The following is an 18,881-nucleotide window of genomic DNA, read 5'->3' on the forward strand; positions in this document are numbered from 1 at the left end:
TACATGTGCCTACTGACTGCGCGTTGCGTCCAAACTTTCAGTCCTGCTAGTGTTTACTAGTCATCAACTAGTACTACGTGTGCCGACTGACGGCGCGTTGCGCCCAAACTTTAAGTATGGTCTGTATTTACTAGTCATCGACTAGTACTACGTGTGCCTACAGACGGTGCGTTGCGCCCAAACTTTCTGTACGGCCTGTGTTTACTAGTCATCGACTAGTACTACGTATGCCTACTGACGGCGTGTTGCGCCCAAACATTCAGTACGGCCAGTGTTTACTAGTCATCAACTAGTACTACGTGTGCCTACTGACGGCGCGTTGCGCCCGAACATTCAGTACGGCCTGTGTTTACTAGTCATTAACTAGTACTATGTGTGCCTACTGACGGCGCATTGCACCCAAACTTTCAGTACGGCTAGTGTTTACTAGTCATCAACTTGTACTACATGTGCCTACTGACTGCACGTTGCGCCCAAACTTTCAGTACGGCCAGTATTTACTAGTCATCGACTAGTACTGCGTGTGCCTACTGACGGTGCGTTGCGCCCAAACTTTCAGTACGACCTGTATTTACTAGTCATCGACTAGTACTACGTGTGCCTACTGACGGCGCATTACGCCCAAACTTTTAGTACGGCTAGTGTTTACTAGTCATCGACTAGTACTACGTGTGCCTGCTGACGGTGCGTTGCGCCCAAACTTTCAGTACGATTAATGTTTAGTAGTCATCCACTAGTATTACGTGTGCATACTGACCGCGTATTGTGCCCAAACTTTCAGTACGGCTAGTGTTTACCAGTCATCAACTAGTACTACGTGTGCCTACTGACGGCGCGTTGCGCCCGAACATTCAGTACGGCCTGTGTTTACTAGTCATTAACTAGTACTATGTGTGCCTACTGACGGCGCATTGCACCCAAACTTTCAGTACGGCTAGTGTTTACTAGTCATCAACTTGTACTACATATGCCTACTAACTGCACGTTGCGCCCAAACTTTCAGTACGGCCAATGTTTCCTAGTCATCAACTAGTACTACGTGTGCCTACTGACGACGCGTTGCGCCCAAACATTCAGTCCTGCTAGTGTTTACTAGTCATCAACTAGTACTACGTGTGCCGACTGACGGCGTGTTGCGCCCAAACTTTAAGTATGGTCAGTATTTACTAGTCATCGAGTAGTACTACGTGTGCCTACAGACGGTGCGTTGCGCCCAAACTTTCTGTACGGCCTGTGTTTACTAGTCATCGACTAGTATTACGTATGCCTACTGACGGCGCGTTGCGCCCAAACATTCAGTACGGCCAGTGTTTACTAGTCATCAACTAGTACTACGTGTGCCTACTGACGGCGCGTTGCGCCCGAACATTCAGTACGGCCTGTGTTTACTAGTCATTAACTACTACTATGTGTGCCTACTGACGGCGCATTGCACCCAAACTTTCAGTACGGCTAGTGTTTACTAGTCATCAACTTGTACTACATGTGCCTACTGACTGCACGTTGCGCCCAAACTTTCAGTACGGCCATTATTTACTAGTCATCGACTAGTACTGCGTGTGCCTACTGACGGTGCGTTGCGCCCAAACTTTCAGTACGACCTGTATTTACTAGTCATCGACTAGTACTACGTGTGCCTACTGACGGTGCGTTGTGCCCAAACTTTCAGTATGACCTGTGTTTACTAGTCATCGACTAGTACTAAGTGTGCCTACTGACGGCGCGTTGCGCCCAAACTTTCAGTACGGTGTGTGTTTACTAGTCCTCGACTAGTACTACGTGTGCCTGCTGACGGCGTGTTGCGCCCAAACTTTCAGTACGGCGTGTGTTTACTAGTCATCGACTAGTACTACGTGTGCGTACTGACGGCGCGTTGCGCCCAAACTTTCAGTCCGGCTAGTGTTTACTAGTCATCAACTAGTACTACGTGTGCCGACTGACGGCGCGTTGCGTCCAAACTTTCAGTACGGCGTGTGTTTACTAGTTATCGACTAGTACTACGTGTGCCTACTGAAGGCACGTTGTGCCCAAACATTCAGTACGGCCTGTGCTTACTAGTCATCGATTAGTACTACATGTGCCTACTGACGGCGCGTTGCGCCTAAATTTTCAGTATGGCCTGTGTTTACTAGTCATCGACTGGTACTACGTGCGCCTACTGACGGTGCGTTGCACCCAAACTTTCAGTACAATCAGTGTTTACTAGTCATCGACTTGTACTACGTGTGACTACTGATGGCGCGTTGCACCCAAACTTTCAGTCCGGCTAGTGTTTACTAGTCATCAACTAGTACTACGTGTGCCGACTGACGGCGCGTTGCGCCCAAACTTTCAGTACGGTCAGTTTTTATAGTCATCGACTAGTACTACATGTGCGTACTGACATTGCGTTGCATTTCAGTACGGCCAGTGTTTACTAGTCATCGACTAGTACTACGTGTGCCTACTAATGGTGCATTGCGCCCAAACTTTCTGTACGACCTGTATTTAATAGTCATCGACTAGTACTACGTGTGCCTACTGACGGTGCGTTGCGCCCAAACATTCAGTATGACCAGTGTTTACTAGTCATCAACTAGTACTACGTGTGCCTACTGACGGCACGTTGCACCCAAACTTTCAATACGGCAGTGTTTACTAGTCATCAACTAGTATTACGTGTGCCTACTGATAGTAGAATTGTTTTTTATTTAATGCATCATGTGCATAATTTGCTTGAAAAAGGATCTTATTGTAAAAATAAAAGGTTATTTGTGTAAATATGATTTAATGCAAGGTCCTTTCTATAACTTAATTTGAATAGGGAGAGCAAATATTTCTTTTGTGGAGGGCTTATTTGTAAAATTCAGTGTAATCATTACATGGCAGAAAATTTTACTTTTTAGTCTGAATTTGAGGTGAATTTGCAATGGAAAAGACAAAAGTCTATTAAATTCAAAATCCTTCCTATGTTTTCAAAATAACTCTTTAACCTTTGGTCAAATCAATTTTTGCACAACATCAAAGTTGTAGATCTTGAAAAGTTGAACAACTTTCATGCTGTGCACTTTTTCATTTGAGCCCTAGTTTAGAAGTTATTTTAGTTTTACAGTGGGACCCTTGAACTTTTCAGAATTTGCAAACCAGTCCAGCCTCCTTCTTCCTCCTCTCTCCCTCTCTGCTTCAGTGCGCGCCGGGGCTGAGCGGCGCTGCCCACCGCCGAGGGCCGCAGGCCACCTCCTGCTTTGCCTACCGCCCCACGCGGCACCCCAGCGACCTCCTGGACCCACTCCCCCTCGCGCTGGACCCCTCCTCCCCTTGCCACGCCATCCCGACCGAGCTCTGCGGCCGCCACCTCGCCGTCGCCGTGGCCAGCTCGCTGCAGTGATCCGGGCCCCCATCTCTTGCGCGCCTCAGCACCCAGAGCACCCCCGCATCCTATTCCGCTCACTCTTTCGCCAGCTCCCTGCCCCAAACCTCCAGAACACCGCCGCCGCCCACCCGAGCTCCGACGAGCTCGACCTCACCGTCGGCCAGCCACTCTAGCCCTCCTCCGCCCACGCAGACCCTACCTCTAGCTCCGCCTCATCCTCGCGCAGCTCGCAGACATCTCCTCCTCGCCTAGTACCCACCAGAGCACCCTCGCCGCCGTTCCCTGTGCTCCGACCTCCGCTGCTCGCCGTCTTCGACCCACCTCCGGCCGCCTCCTCCTCGACCTGACCCCACCAGAAGGTAGCGCTTGGCGCCCTGAAGCTCCCACGCCTCTCCACCCTCGGCGCCGGTGACTAGAGCCGCCGGAATCGGCCGGTCAACACCTCCCCCTCGCTCTGACTCCGTCCAGGGACCTTTTTGCTAGGATTTGAAATCTTCTAGGGGCCTGGATGCAAGTCTTCAGTTCTTTTCCTTTTGTTTTTAGGCTGAACTTTGAAAATGCCTAGAAAGTCATAGAAAAATCAGAAAAATACGAATCCAAATGTTTCGGAATCCATGTTACAAGAACTACAAGTTTTGTTACATGCACATCTTCATTTTTTGTATGTATTTTAATCCAAGAAAAAGAATTAAATAATTAGGCTTTATTTGTTCTATGAGTTCTACTCAGTAACTGTATGTGGTTCAAGATTCCTAAATCTATTAGTTCTGCTAATGTATTTGTGCTGATAAAAATATTAAAGTCCTGAGTGTAAAACTTTTTCCACGCATGCATGTTACTAAAACCTTGCTGTTGCCCAAGTTTAGAAAATTTTCGAGCTGTCTAACTATATCTTTGATTTAATGGTTGTTAAGTAGGCTTTAATTGTGATAAATAGTTTCCTTGCTTAGAAAAATCTGAGAAAATTTGAGGAACTCTATTTTGGTGATATGTTCATGTCTGTAAAATTTAGGATCCAGAAATGTTATAGAACTTTCTGTGCTAATTAGTTTTACCATATGTGGTGTATTATACTTGAATTTATTACTCCTGTTTTATGTCTAAATAAATTCTGAAACATTTATGGAACGTTCATAAGCATATGAAGCATGTTCGGAAAATTTTTTAGCTTCATAAGTGTTGTCGTTTGTTCTGTAGAATTTAATCTTTTTCTAGGTGCTGTCTGAATAAATGATTTATTTTGATTATTTGGCTGCATAAAATGGTATGAAACTTATAGGGTAGATTGCTCTTTGTGCTTCCTGTTTGAGGTAATTTTTCTGAATTTAAATTATATTTGTGGGTTGAGTTACTCATTTCTTAGCAAATCATGATTTACATGCTTTATAAACTAACTAACACTTACTTTGTAAGTATAATCAAATTGTTTTATGAGGTTGATCATGTTATTTTGTGTAGTAATAGTTATTAGATAACTACTCTATAAATGCTTGCCCAGATGATAAGTATGTTTGCTTAGTGTTAGACTACAACTTTATCGTGAAATATGTATGTGGTAATGTCATCTCTTGCATCACATATAGATACGACTGTTCTAGCGGACGGGACGTACGAGCTGATCCCGGAGTCCGAAGGAGTTGATCAAGAAGCCCAAGTGAACGCCGCCATACTGACTGAAGACCCGGACTGTTGGCGATCCTTAAGTACCCATTTTATCCCTTGTTTATCCTTGATAATGGCATGAATTTAATATCAAAATCACTAACCGTCCTAACCCCGGCCTAATTATTGGTCATTTTCACATTTGCACATATATTTTGGAGGAACTTCGTTTTTGCAGATTTTTGGCCTATTTTGGAGCATGAAACGACGAGGCCCGTGATCGAGCGCTAACACGAAGAAAGACGAAGGCCAAAGCCCAGAGGAAGGACCAAAGCCCATGTTGATTCGAAGCCCATTCATGCATGTCCAAAGGGGTGCAATTGTGAAGGACATAAACTCTAGAAGCCCGTGATCGAGCGCTAACACGCGAAAGATGAGACCGAGGCAGGCCCGAAAGAGGGTAGGCCGGCCGGCCTAGGCCCATGAAGCCGGCCGGCCTAGACCGTTTCCGAGGCGGTTCGGCCTCCCCTTCGACCGGTGGCTTCCTCGGCTTATAAATAGCACGCACCTTATTCAACTCGGGGAATCAATCCACCCAGAACTTGACGAAAACCTAGGGCCAAGGCCGGAGGGAGACGACGGCCGCTGCAAGTCTTCGAAGGTACCTAGGAGATGGCTTAGGCCACCCCTAGCCGCTATGGCCTCCCTGCGAGGTTGTGCCATGGTGGAGTTCGGGAGTCATCCCCAACATTCATCGGGGTATGTACACACACGATGGTGATATCAATCTACTCTTTATTCTAGTTGTTTCGACTTTGGTCTACTTCAATGCATGCTTTCTTTCTCATATGTGATGCATCCATATGTTCATAGTAAGATTAGATCTATTCGTGGTGATTAGTCTATATCTTGCGGATACGTTGAGGTAGCGTGTTTTAGCTAGTTGGTTGACTGCCCCGGTGTGGTGACAGCATGGCGGAGAGAAAAATTCTAGCGACGACATGATGTGGAATAGGATCGATGGCGAGTACCATGGGAGTCGTTGCGCAGCCACCAAGAGGAGGAGCTTCGAGTAAGAGCACTTGGTAGGCATTTGGGGTAAAACTTTGGGAAACCTTAGGCGTCGACACGCACCTCGCACCGGCAACCTTGGGAAAGTAGGCCGCTTGCGAGCCGCCTTTCTGAGAGATGATTTCGTGTACCTTTAGTTGAGATGCAATCTATGTTTTGATCACCTTTTTTACTAGAACTGTACCTAGAGACAATAGGCCCTAGCTCCTTGGTTGTGTTATCTCATCTACGGTTGTGGGTGTGATGAACACTTATGCTTCATTCATATCTATCAAGTGTTCAGTTTATATGCAATCTTCACTTCATGTTTAGGATAGGTTCGATAGATTAGATGGTAAACTCTAGTCGGTTCGCTTCCGATCCACGGATTGATAAACCTTGGGGGAGTACTCTAAGGGAAAAGCTACCACGATCCGTGTGCTTGCGGTACGTAAATTGGGGCTCTAAGAATTGTCAACAAGCTTTTCTGGCGCCGTTGCCAGGGATCGGCAACTCGAACCCTAGGGAGATCTATCTATCTTTTTGGACTAACCCTAATTTCATTATTGCATATATCCTGTGTTTCTTGTTTGTGTCCATGAATGCAGGTAAAACCCTAGACACAAAGCGATTGAGAAGTTCTCAACGTCCGTACTTTGACAAGTACAATCTCACTCAAGCAAGTTGATGGCTACGTGAAGACCTGCTCTTTAGTGGTAGGTGCAAACTTTTATTAGTGGCCCAGCATCCACTATCGAGCCCACACTCAAAACAAGTAAAGATGAAAAAGGTATGTTACCGTGTCAATTTTGGCTAATGTCTCTTGGAGATTTCTTTGTCCAAGCCATAGGTGATGAAGTATGCCCAAAAAGAAAATCGTACGATCGGATCATCATCACCAAAGTGCTACTGTTGTGATGAGATTTTCGTCCATGATCAGAGAAGTACCATGAGAGAAAATTGTATATTGTAAAGTTCCATCAAGCCTTCTTTCCAACGCATCAAGAATCATGAATTTTGGAGATCGGTGTGAAGAGTTATGGTAAAATCTTACAATGTTGCGCGTTCTGAAATGTCTCGGGACAGAGCGCAGTGCCGGAGTAAAATGACCATAACTTCTTCATCCGGAGTCCGTTTGGGATCAATGACCACTCGTTGAAAAGGTAATTTCATAAGGCTTTCCATGGAGTAGAATTTTGGTACATGTTCTGTGCAGGATGATCAAGGAATTCAATGAAGAAGAGGCAGTAACAAACAATGGAGAAAGTGATGACGATGTCGCAAGATGTTTGGAGGACCTTGTGCACAAAAGTTGATAATTTGAAGTCGACCAACGCTGGAGGAAACAAGATTAGAGGAACCATGATGCCACCCATCTTCTCCATGGGATGCTCAAGAAGCTTCTAGTCGAGTACAATCAAAGAAAGAGACCACTCTGATCATCGACACAAAGCACGGGAGCCTCCTTCGATCCTGACATCTTAGGCAAAGCAAGAACCATGGAGATAGACCATTGGAGCCATGCTACTCGCTGGTGAATCAATGGTGATGACCTTGAAGCCAAGGATGCACAACAAGATGCTCCGAAGACCACAAGATCAAGATCATCGACATCTTCGGATCGATTCGTAAGAAGTCATTTTATCATCAATATTCTGCTCGACTTCAGAAGAAAATTGTAGTATATTTTTGGATATTCAAAAGCCCCTTGAAGTTCCAGTTCTAACGAATCAAGAATGAAGTCAATCGAAGTTTCCCACAAGAAGTTATGGCCAAAACATCGAAGGTCGTGCACTCTGAAATTTTCTGGACAGCACACAGCGCTAAAGTAAAACGGACATAACTCTCTCGTTTGGACTCCGTTTAAAGCGAATGACCACTTGTTGGAAAGGTAATTTCATAAGCTTTTCAATAGAGCTATATTTTGGTATATGTTCTATTCTGTACGCAGGGGTGTTGACGCTCCTTAGCGCTCTAATTTATATACCGCAAGCGCACGGTTCGTGTAGCTTTTCCCTTGGAGTATTCCCCCAAGGTTTATCAATCCGTGGATCGACTTAGAACTACCTAAGGTTTTCCATCTAATCTAATGGATCTATCCTAACATGAAGCATTGATTGCATATAAAGGGTGAACCTTTGACAGATATGAGTGATGTGTAAAGGTTGATCTCATCCATGAATATAGGTGCAACCATAGCTAAACCAAAGACATGACTAGGCCTATTGTCATCTAGTTGTAATTCAAGCTAACGAGCAAATAAATCATGCATCTCAATCAAAAGCATCTTTAAACTCAAAATCTCCAATCCGATCCCTCGATACTCCGCCTACTCTGTGGAGACGGCCTGTCACGACGCCCCCTTTTTGAACGAAATACCCTGAAGCAAGTCGAACCCCCTTTGGTAGTTCTGCCATGAACCTCTAGCCACCATGACTAAAAGATCATGCTAAGTGATCTATCTCGATAATAGATCTAAGATGAAGCAAACACAAAGAAAAGAACGAAATCGAAAGAGAGAACATGATCGCTAATAGATTCGGAAGAGATGATTATCATTACTCACATAATAGATTCATTTGGATCGTCACCACCGAGTACATACCATTGACGACTCCAACTAGCTCATGAACTCCACCATGGCACAACCTCGCAGGGAGGCCATGGCGGCTAGGGGTGGCCTAAGCCATCTCCTAGACAACTTCGAAGACTTGCGGCGGCCGTCGTCTCCCTCCGGTCTTGGCCCTAGGTTTTCGTCGAGTTCTGGTTGGATGGATGCCTCGAGTTGAATAAGGTGCGAGCTATTTATAAGCCGAGGAAGCCACCGGTCGAAGGGGAGGCCAAACCGCCTTGAAAACGGGCTGGGCCGGATAAGGTGCGAGCTATTTATAAGCCGAGGAAGCCACCGGTCGAAGGGGAGGCCAAACCACCTTGAAAACGGGCTGGGCCATCCGGCCTACCCTGTTTCGAGTTCACCTCGGTCTCATTTTTCGCGTGCAGACTCCTCGCATCTTCTAGAGTTTATGTCCTTCACGATTGCACCCCTTTTGACGTCGTTATCTTGGAGATATCTTCGAGGAAAGAATAGGATAGGGAATCCTTCCTTAAATCTTCATTTGCCTTGCTTAATCCCGAAGTATCTTGATCTCATCTTCGTGGGCTCGGTCCTTTGGGCTCTCTTGGAGGATGGATGTGCATGAATGGGCTTCGAATCAACATGGGCTTTGGTCCTTCCTTTGGGCTTTGGCCTTCATCTTTCTCTTTGTTAGCGCTCGATCATGGGCCTTGTCATTTCATGCTCCAAAATAGACCAAAAACCTGCAAAAACGAAGTTCCTCCAAAATATATGTGCAAGTGTGAAAATGACCAATAATTAGGCCGGGGTTAGGACGGTTAGTGATTTTGATATTAAATTCATGCCATTATCAAGGATAAACAAGGGATAAAGTGGGTACTTAAGGAGCGCCAACATTCCCCCCATGCTTAAACCTTGCTCATCCTCGAGTAAGTCCAGGAGCTTTGCTTATAAAGAAATCAGCATTGCCCCTCAATGTCCTCTCTGCACTTAGTCATACATAACAAGACATATTGCTCTCTCAAGTATTTAGCATTTAAGTTCATGTTGTGACCGGCTACTTTTTCATTATGGAAGATAGACTAGCAATTAAAGAACAAACCATAATAATAAATAAATGCAATGCTCTCAAACTTAAGCGAACTTCAAACCTTTACCTTGTTTCATCGTGAAGAGTTTTCAAAAGAATGCATATCAAACATAAGTGAGGTTCTCTTGCAAAAGATCATGGAAATACTCATCTCATCAAGTCGCTCAAGCCTACATTAGATTGTCTTCAACCTATTCTACTCATATATAAAAGTGGAAGGCTTATGTGGAGCTTGATAGGTAAAAACAATCCTAGCAAAACATTATATCTGAAATATTGTCAAACTAAGAGAGAGATCTATTGGATTTACTGAGACTAGTCAAAAAGGCCATTGGAAAATAATGTCGGAGAGGGAGAAAGATGAAACACACACATTTAGATAGGTGGACATGTGCAAGTGGCAAATGGATGATCCCGAGACACAAATGAAGTTCTCGTTATCGGATTGCACATGGTTGGAAGATTTGAGTATGGAATAATTCTTCAAAGTAACTTGGAAAATTAATGTAGCCAAAAAGAACTAAGGAGCATTTTATTCTTCTCTTTTTTCTTTCATTTTTCTTTTCTTTTCTCCTTTTTTTCATTTTTCTATTTTTCTCTTTCTTTCTTTTTTTTTCTTTCTTTTTGCTCCTTAGAACTTTTGATAACATAGAGTACTTACCCAGCCATCCCCCCATGCTTGAACAAATGCTCGTCCTCGAGTATGAATAGTGGGAGAACCAACTAGCTAGGGTAAGTACCTCAAATTCACCTTCTTCTTCGTAGAACCACTTGAATCTCCGGGGAGCCTTGTCTCCCAAAACTTTTCTTTATATGATACCCTTGATTCTTTTGATTCCGTCGAAATGATAATCCATACTCAAAGTGGGTTGTGGTCAAGGAGGTAATCACAAAAAGATATTTTTGGTTTAGGGTGGATATCCAGCGAGGTTTGTAAGATTCTCGAAGTAGAAACTCACAATGCATGGATAAATAGGCTAGCAAAAAGAAGGTTACACAAAAAAATGGAATGACGAGCTTCTTAGTCTCATACCAAAGAAATCAATCTTAATCCAACTCATCAAAATATAAGTTGGCAAACTAAAGGTTTCATCATGAAAGAATATGTATGTATAGGCTTTGGTAGGTAGAACTTTGCAAGAGATTCACAAATGTAGATAGCATAGGAATTAAGTTTTCAAATTAAATAACACAAGGTGTAAGGTCATCGGTAGGCTTAAATCAAAGAGCAACATAGAATATGTGGGTTTAGAATTTAGTCATTTAACCTCCACAAATAAAGGAGCCGGTATTTAATCATTTTAATTCCATTTAATTGAGAGCAAATGGTCAAGTCATATACAACATAGCGTAGGTAAAACAAAGCAGCAACTTTCATCATTTTTCCATAAGCATAAGGCATTGCCAAAATGTATCAATGTGGTGAGCACAAAGTGATGGTGATCCTACACATATTGAAAATAAAAACAAAACTAGGTTGTCCTCCTAGAAGCCATGTGATAGGTTGAGAGATATATACAAAGGTTGCATCTATGGTGGAAGGCATATATGTACAAGCATTTAGAAAAAGAGAGAGTTGAGGAAGAATTACCGTCCTTCTCGATGCTAGTAATGAAGTGTAGCACGGCCTCCCCCATACTTAAGCATTGTGCTAAGTATGGAAGAAGAATCATGAGCATCTTGTGGCAACCGTGATTATCTTACTCCATGAGATCTTCCTTGTCCACGAAATCCTCCCCCATGCTTAGCATGATGCTAGGCGTAGAAGAAGATGGACCATCTTGTAATTCTTGAAGTCCTTCCCTCATATGTATGAATATCATCTTCAATGTGTCTTCACCTTTGTTGCCTCAATTTCCTTCAACTTCTTCTTGTACTAAGTCATGGTCCCAATCATTGCTTCACATCGTCGTTGCCTCCTTCAATTCCTCGTTGTCCCATTGCTGGCTCATCTTCACGAATTTTTCTTTCAATTTCCCGAATACAACATGTACTGAAACATTGATCCATTGCAAAGTGCATGAATTTTACTTTCCAACGAGTCCTTATTTGCCCAAAATTGATTCCGAACAAGAGAGTTGTGTCCATTTTATCCCAGCGCTGCAATCTGTTCCGAATTTCAGAACGCGTAGCGTCCAAAGTTTTTGCCATATCTCCTTGTACGGGTCTTGAAATTCATTGATCTTGGATGCGTTGGAACGAGAATTTCATGGAGCTTCTGAATATCAACTTTTTCTTCCTTGTACATCTCTGTCCATGTGCAAAATTTGATGAAAACAGCGGGCCTTGCTCTCGAACTTTCTAGATGTTGGCGAATTTGATTTCTTCTTTGATCACGAATTCATGGAAACGCTTTGTCATCCCTGCAAAACAATCAAGTGCACAATCTACCCCCAAGGTAACAGTTGGGAGTAGAAACAATTGCCAACAAACCAAAAACATCCCCTAAGATACTTAACTTGTGGCATAATTAGTTTAGTGAAAATTAAACCTAATGGGTGTATGAGAATGCAAGTGGGAGGTGTGTGCATGCAAATGAGAGGAAAATGGATTGCTATCTTGGTCAAAAGAGCTTAAAGATGGAGGTCCGCAAACAAGTTTAAACACTACGTTTACACAAGATTGCAAAAGGTAAATGCTATCATGATAAGCATTACATGGATAGGAAAGCATACATCAATAAGATTGAGACCAAGCTAGCAAAAATGAGGGCATGAACAATGGAATGGATGCAAAGTTAGCAAAAAACAAGTGTTAGCAAGGTTGAAAGGACCTTTCGATGTTGTTCCGCAACTAGCTTATTCAAAAACTATTGCTAAGAGTGACAAAAAACATTCACGACACTTCATAAGAAGTGAGGCTTTTGTCAATGAAAATGTTATTTATCGAAAAGGACCAAGCAACCGAGCTAACAAGGTTTTAGAAGTAGGCTTATGGGTTTCCTATATTTTTTTGGCTTAAAACAAAAATTTTGAAGAGAGAGTGTTGGGTATAGAAATTCTATCTAAGGTGGTTTTTAAAAAAAACTAGAGAGAAACAAAAGTTAGATATTTTTTTTTGAATGAAAAACATACCCTATGGTTTTGGGATTGCTCTATGAGTGGTTTTTCTAAGGGTTTTAGGATCTCAAAAGTGAGGCTAGTCAATGTTTTTAGAAAAGGTTTTTTTTAATGCAACATGCAATGCAATACAAGGGTGAGACGATCAACATGGTATGCAATGCAACAACGGGTGGGTGAATAAAATGATATGACATGATGAGGTGGTCTAAAACAAAATAAAAAGTTAGCCTAAGTTAATTAGCCACAAGTTTAGAATCAAAGGGTGGTGTAATGCTTCATAAATCTCTCTAAAAAGGACACAAATAAAAAAACTCTAAACACTAATAGGCACACAAAAAGGTCTACAAGTTTCCCAAGATCAAATAACAAAGTGCTCCCTCATTAACATTTAGAATGAACAACATGAAGTTGTGGTTTTTGTTAGAGCAATGGTACAATGTTACTTGATATTCTGATTAAAGAGTGCAATGTACACGGTCATATTAATATATATAAAATAAAAGATCGGGTTGCCTCCCACAAAGCGCTTCATTTAGAGTCATAGAGCTCGACTTTCTTACATACCTTCTCATTGATGCGAAGCCATGGTCCTTCATGCAAGAGGTGAAGGTGTTCCATGCAGCTCTTATTCCACTTCCCATGTTGGACATGATCAATCACGCTTAATGGAAAACTTGCCCAATCGTCTCTCACATCATGGTCACCTCCTTCTTTGTTGTCCTTCGTCGCTACCTTTCTTTTCACGGATTTTCCTCTCTGTCCAGATTGGGAATTGCACCAAACAATTGATCCACTGCAAGGTGCACGAAATCTTCTTTCCAACAAGTCTTCATTTGCCCAAAACGCATTCCAATTGAGGGAGTTATGCCCCTTTTTCCCCGTCTCTGCAATCTGTCCCGTGCTGATTTCAGCACGTGCATCTCCGATGTTTGAGACATAGCTCCTCCCGTGGGTCTTCAATTGTATCAATCATGGATGCGTTGAACTGAAGACTTGATGGAGATCCTGAACATTCAACTTTCTTGCATTGTAAATCGCTGGACTTGTGCACAAAATTGATGAGGCTTAGCGACGTCCGTTCTTGAAACTTGAAGATGTTGATGATGGAGTTTAAAATTTTGGGCACAGTTTCCCTCCTCATCATTTGAGTTTCATGTCCTGCATGGTTAGTGAAATTTGGGGCTTCTCCCGACATGTGCTCTTTTAGGGTCATGAGCTTGACCAAGCGCAAAGCAGGATCGAGATTTGCAATTATTTGTAAACATATGCAACATAATCACATCCTCAATTAAATTTCATCAATCAAGGCATGTTGTAATTAAATGCAGCATGTGTTTCTTGCATAGCGCGGAGCTCATTATTAGGCAGAGGTTCTTTAAGCATGAAATCAACCTTCTCAAGAAACTCTAGCCTATCATCATGAAAAGAACAAGGCATAGGATTTAAACTTTCATTCCGACTATTGGTTCGAGCATGAGATTTTTAACGATTATCAACAAAACCAATAGAAGCTTGAGAATTCACTGTATACCTTAGCCTCGGAGCTTTTTCATACTCATTGGAGTCGTGGTGCTTTGTGCGAGATGTCATCTTGATGCACTCCTCGTGGTCCGTCATGATTTTCTTCTCACGTCTCCATGTGTTGAATGTTGCGCTCTTGTAATCCGTCGTGGTTTGTTTGCAACATCCTCGTTTGTCGAAGGTCGGCCGCTTGTGCCTTCATTTGCCAATGTCATTGGGGTTCTTCTTCTGCTCCAAGCTTCTGAATTTTATCATGTACGCTTGATGAAAACATCGCCCAAGCTCCTCTTCATTGTTGTCATCGTCATCTTTTCTATCTTGTTCTCATCGCATTGCTCCTACCTCTTCTTCGTGAAATCTCTCCCATATACTCAACAGAACATATACCAAAATATAGCTCTATTGAAAAGTTTATGAAATTACCTTTCCAACGAGTGGTCATTTGCTTTAAACGGAGTCCAAACGAGGGAGTTATGCCCGTTTCACTTTTGGCGCTGCGTGCTGTCCAGAAATTTCCAGAGTGCACAACCTTCAATGTTTTGGTCATACCCGCTTGTAGGAATCTCCGATTGACTTGGTTCTTGATTTGTTGGGACGGGAACTTCGTGGAGCTTTTGAATATCCAAAAATATGCTGCTATTTGCTTCTGAGGTTGAGCAGAATATTGATGATAACAATGACTTCTTACGAATCGATCCGAAGATGTCGATGATCTTGATCTTGTGGTCTTCGGAGCATCTTGTTGTGCATCCTTGGCTTCAAGGTCATCACCATTGATTCACCAGCGAGTAGCATGGCACCAATGGTCTGTCTCCATGGTTCTTGCTTTACCTAAGGTGTCGGGATCGAAGGAGGCTCCCGTGCTTTGTGTCGATGATCAGAGCGGTCTCTTTCCTTGATTGCACTCGACTAGAAGCTTCTTGAGCATCCCATGGAGAAGATGGGTGGCATCATGGTTCCTCTAATCTTGTTGCCTCTAGCGTTGGTCAACTTCAAATCATCAACTTTTGTGCACAAGGTTCTCCAAACATCTTGCGACATCGTCATCACTTCCTCCATTGTTTGTTGCTGCCTATTCTTCGTTGAATTACTTGATCATCCTGCAAAGAACATGTACTAAAATTATATTCCATGGAAAGAATTATGAAATTTCCTTTTCAACGAGTGGTCATTGATCCCAAACGGACTCCGGATGAAGAAGTTATGGTCATTTTACTCCGGCCCTACGCTCGGTCCCGAGACATTTCAGAACGCGCAGCGTTGAATGATTTTATCATAACTCTTCACACCGATCTCCAAAATTCATGATTCTTGATGCGTTGGAAAGTAGACTTGATGGAGCTTCAAAATAATCTATTATTTTCTTATGGTACTTCTCTGATCTTGGATGAAAAACTTATTACAACAGTAACACTTTGGAGATGATGATGATCCGATCGCACGATTTTCTTCGCGGGCATGCTTCATACCTATTGCTTGAACAAACAATTTTTCCTAAAAACATTAGTCTTTAAAATCAATTGACACGGCGGCGTACCTTATTTATCATCTTTTGCTTTGGGGAGTGGGGACTCGATAGCGGATGCTGGGCCACTAACAAAAGTTATCACCTACCACTAAAGAGCGGGTCTTCACGTAGCCATCAACTTGCTTGAGTGAGATTGGACTTGTCAAAGTACGGACGTTGAGAACTTCTCAATCGCTTTGTGTCTAGGGTTTTACCTGCATTCATGGACACAAACAAGAAACACAGGATATATGCAATAATAAAATTAGGGTTAGTCCAAAAACTAGATAGATCGCCCTAGGGTTCGTGTTGCCGATCCCCGGCAACGGCGCCAGAAAAGCTTGTTGACGCTCCTTAGTGCCCCGATTTATATACCGCAAGTGCACGGTTCGTGTAGCTTTTCCCTTAGAGTATTCCCCCATGGTTTATCAATCCGTGGATTGACAAAGAACTACCTAAGGTTTTCCATCTAATCTAACGGATCTATCCTAACATGAAGAATTGATTGCATATAAAGGGTAAACCTTTGACAGATATGAGTGATGTGTAAAGGTTGATCTCATCCATGAATATAGGTGTAACCATAGCTAAACCAAAGACATGACTAGGCCTGTCGTCATCTAGTTGTAGTTCAAGCTAACAAACAAATAACTCATGCATCTCAATCAAAAGCATCTTTAAACTCAAAATCTCCAATCCGATCCCTCGATACTCCGCCTACTCTATGGAGACGGCCTGTCATGACGCCCCCCTTTTGAACGAAATACCCTGAAGCAAGTCGAACCCCCTTTGGTAGTTCCGCCATGAACATCTAGCCACCATGACTACAAAATCATGCTAAGTGATCTATCTCGATAATAGATCTAAGATGAAGCAAACCCAAAGAAAAGAACGAAATCGAAAGAGAGAACATGATCGCTAATAGATTCGGAAGACATGATTATCATTACTCACATAATAGATTCATTTGGATCGTCACCACCGAGTACATACCATTGACGACTCCAACTAGCTCATGAACTCCACCATGGCACAACCTCGCAGGGAGGCCATGGCGGCTAGAGGTGGCCTAAGCCATCTCCTAGACAACTTCGAAGACTTGCGACGGCCGTCGTCTCCCTCCGGTCTTGGCCCTAGGTTTTCGTCGAGTTCTGGTTGGATGGATGCCCCGAGTTGAATAAGGTGCGAGCTATTTATAAGCCGAGGAAGCCACCGGGCGAAGGGAAGGCCAAACCGCCTTGAAAACGGGCTGGCCCGGCCGGCCCCATGGGCCTAGGCCGGCCGTCCTACCCTGTTTCGGGCTCGCCTCAGTCTCATTTTTCGTGTGCAGACTCATCGCATCTTCTAGAGTTTATGTCCTTCACGATTGCACCCCTTTTGACGTCGTTATCTTGGAGATATCTTCGAGAAAAGGATAGGATAGGGAATCCTTCCATAAATCTTCATTTGCCTTGCTTAATCCCGAAGTATCTTGATCTCATCTTCGTGGGCTCGGTCCTTTGGGCTCTCTTGGAGGATGGATGTGCATGAATGGGCTTCGAATCAACATGGGCTTTGGTCCTTCCTTTGGGCTTTGGCCTTCGTCTTTCTCCGTGTTAGCGCTCGATCATGGGCTTTGTCATTTCATGCTCCAAAATAGACCAAAAACCTGCAAAAACGAAGTTCCTCCAAAATATATGTGCATGTGTGAAAATGACCAATAATTAGGCCGGGGTTAGGATGGTTAGTGATTTTGATATTAAATTCATGCCATTATCAAGGATAAACAAGGGATAAAGTGGGTACTTAAGGAGCGCCAACAAGGGGAAAATCCATGAAGGAGAGGCGAAGAGCAACGTGACGAGAACAAGGTGAAGGAGATAAGGATGACAACAATGAAGAGGAGCTTGGGTTGTGGTTTCATCAAGCATACATGATCTAATTCAGAAGCTCAGGACAAAATAAGGGCCCCAAGGACGTTGGCAAAGGAAGGCACGAGTGACAACATTCAACGCATGAAGATGTTAAGAGCGAACCACGATGGATTACTAAAGGCGTCATCAATACAAGCTGCATGGATAATTCGAATTCACGCACGAAGGACCATGGCTTCACATCAATGAGAAGGTATGTGAGAAAGTCGAGCTCTATGACTTTAAATGAAGCGCTTTGCAGGAGGCAACCCGATCTTTTTAATATGACCGTCTACATTGCACTCTTTAATCGAAATATCAAGTAACATTGTACCATTGCTCTAACAAAAACCACAACTTCATGTTGTTCTTTTTAAATGTTATTCAGGGAGCACTCTTTAATCGGTGTGAAGAGTTATGGTAAAATCTTACAATGCTACGCGTTCTAAAATGTCTCGGGACAGAGCGCAGTGCTGGAGTAAAACGACCATAACTTCTTCATCTGGAGTGATTGCCTGTCACTCGCAAGCTCTATAGGAGTTGCTTGTTTACTTTCTACAAAAACTATAAGGACGACGGACGGGGTCGTGTTTGATATCATGACCTTGGGTGAGACCCCATCTGTATTGATGAATTTTGCTAAGGTCACGGTGTGTGGTAGCGGTGGTTAAGTGTTTGAACGTACTAGCCACATGCCGTAAATATGGTACGCAGTAAGCCTAGTAGCTGATCGGACCGGTGAGTGGATATACCTTTCACTCTCTCTTAGAGATAGGTTTTATTTATGTTTATGTTGCGCAACAGCACGGGTGCAGGGAGGAAGTTGGTGCCCTGTAGTCGAGGAGAGTGACCCTATCCACAGGCCGGAATGAAAAGTTAACGATTGTTTGGGAATATAAGTTATTCTGGCGCCATTGCTGGGGATGGCACTAGGTGTAAAGTATATTTACTAAAGTACATAAACATGGCAATATAAGTAAGAGGTAGCTACTGCTTATACAGGCTAATGTGTTTATCTTTTTGTTTTCTCCTGATTGGATGAAAATAGGGTAGTGTATATCTGGTTTCTCCTTGCCGACAAATTTCATTGAAAATCCCGAGAAGCTCGTGAGAAGGGTCTGACCTCGCGTCGTTCCTCCTCCGATCTTGCAGTCGACAAGTGAACCAGTTTCCCAAGCACCATCAACTGAACTCATGGCTGAGAAGACTCTCCGCGACTTCTCCGTCCCC

Source organism: Panicum virgatum, chromosome 5N, assembly GCF_016808335.1.
Source record: "Panicum virgatum strain AP13 chromosome 5N, P.virgatum_v5, whole genome shotgun sequence".
In the NCBI taxonomy this organism is placed as follows: domain Eukaryota; kingdom Viridiplantae; phylum Streptophyta; class Magnoliopsida; order Poales; family Poaceae; genus Panicum; species Panicum virgatum.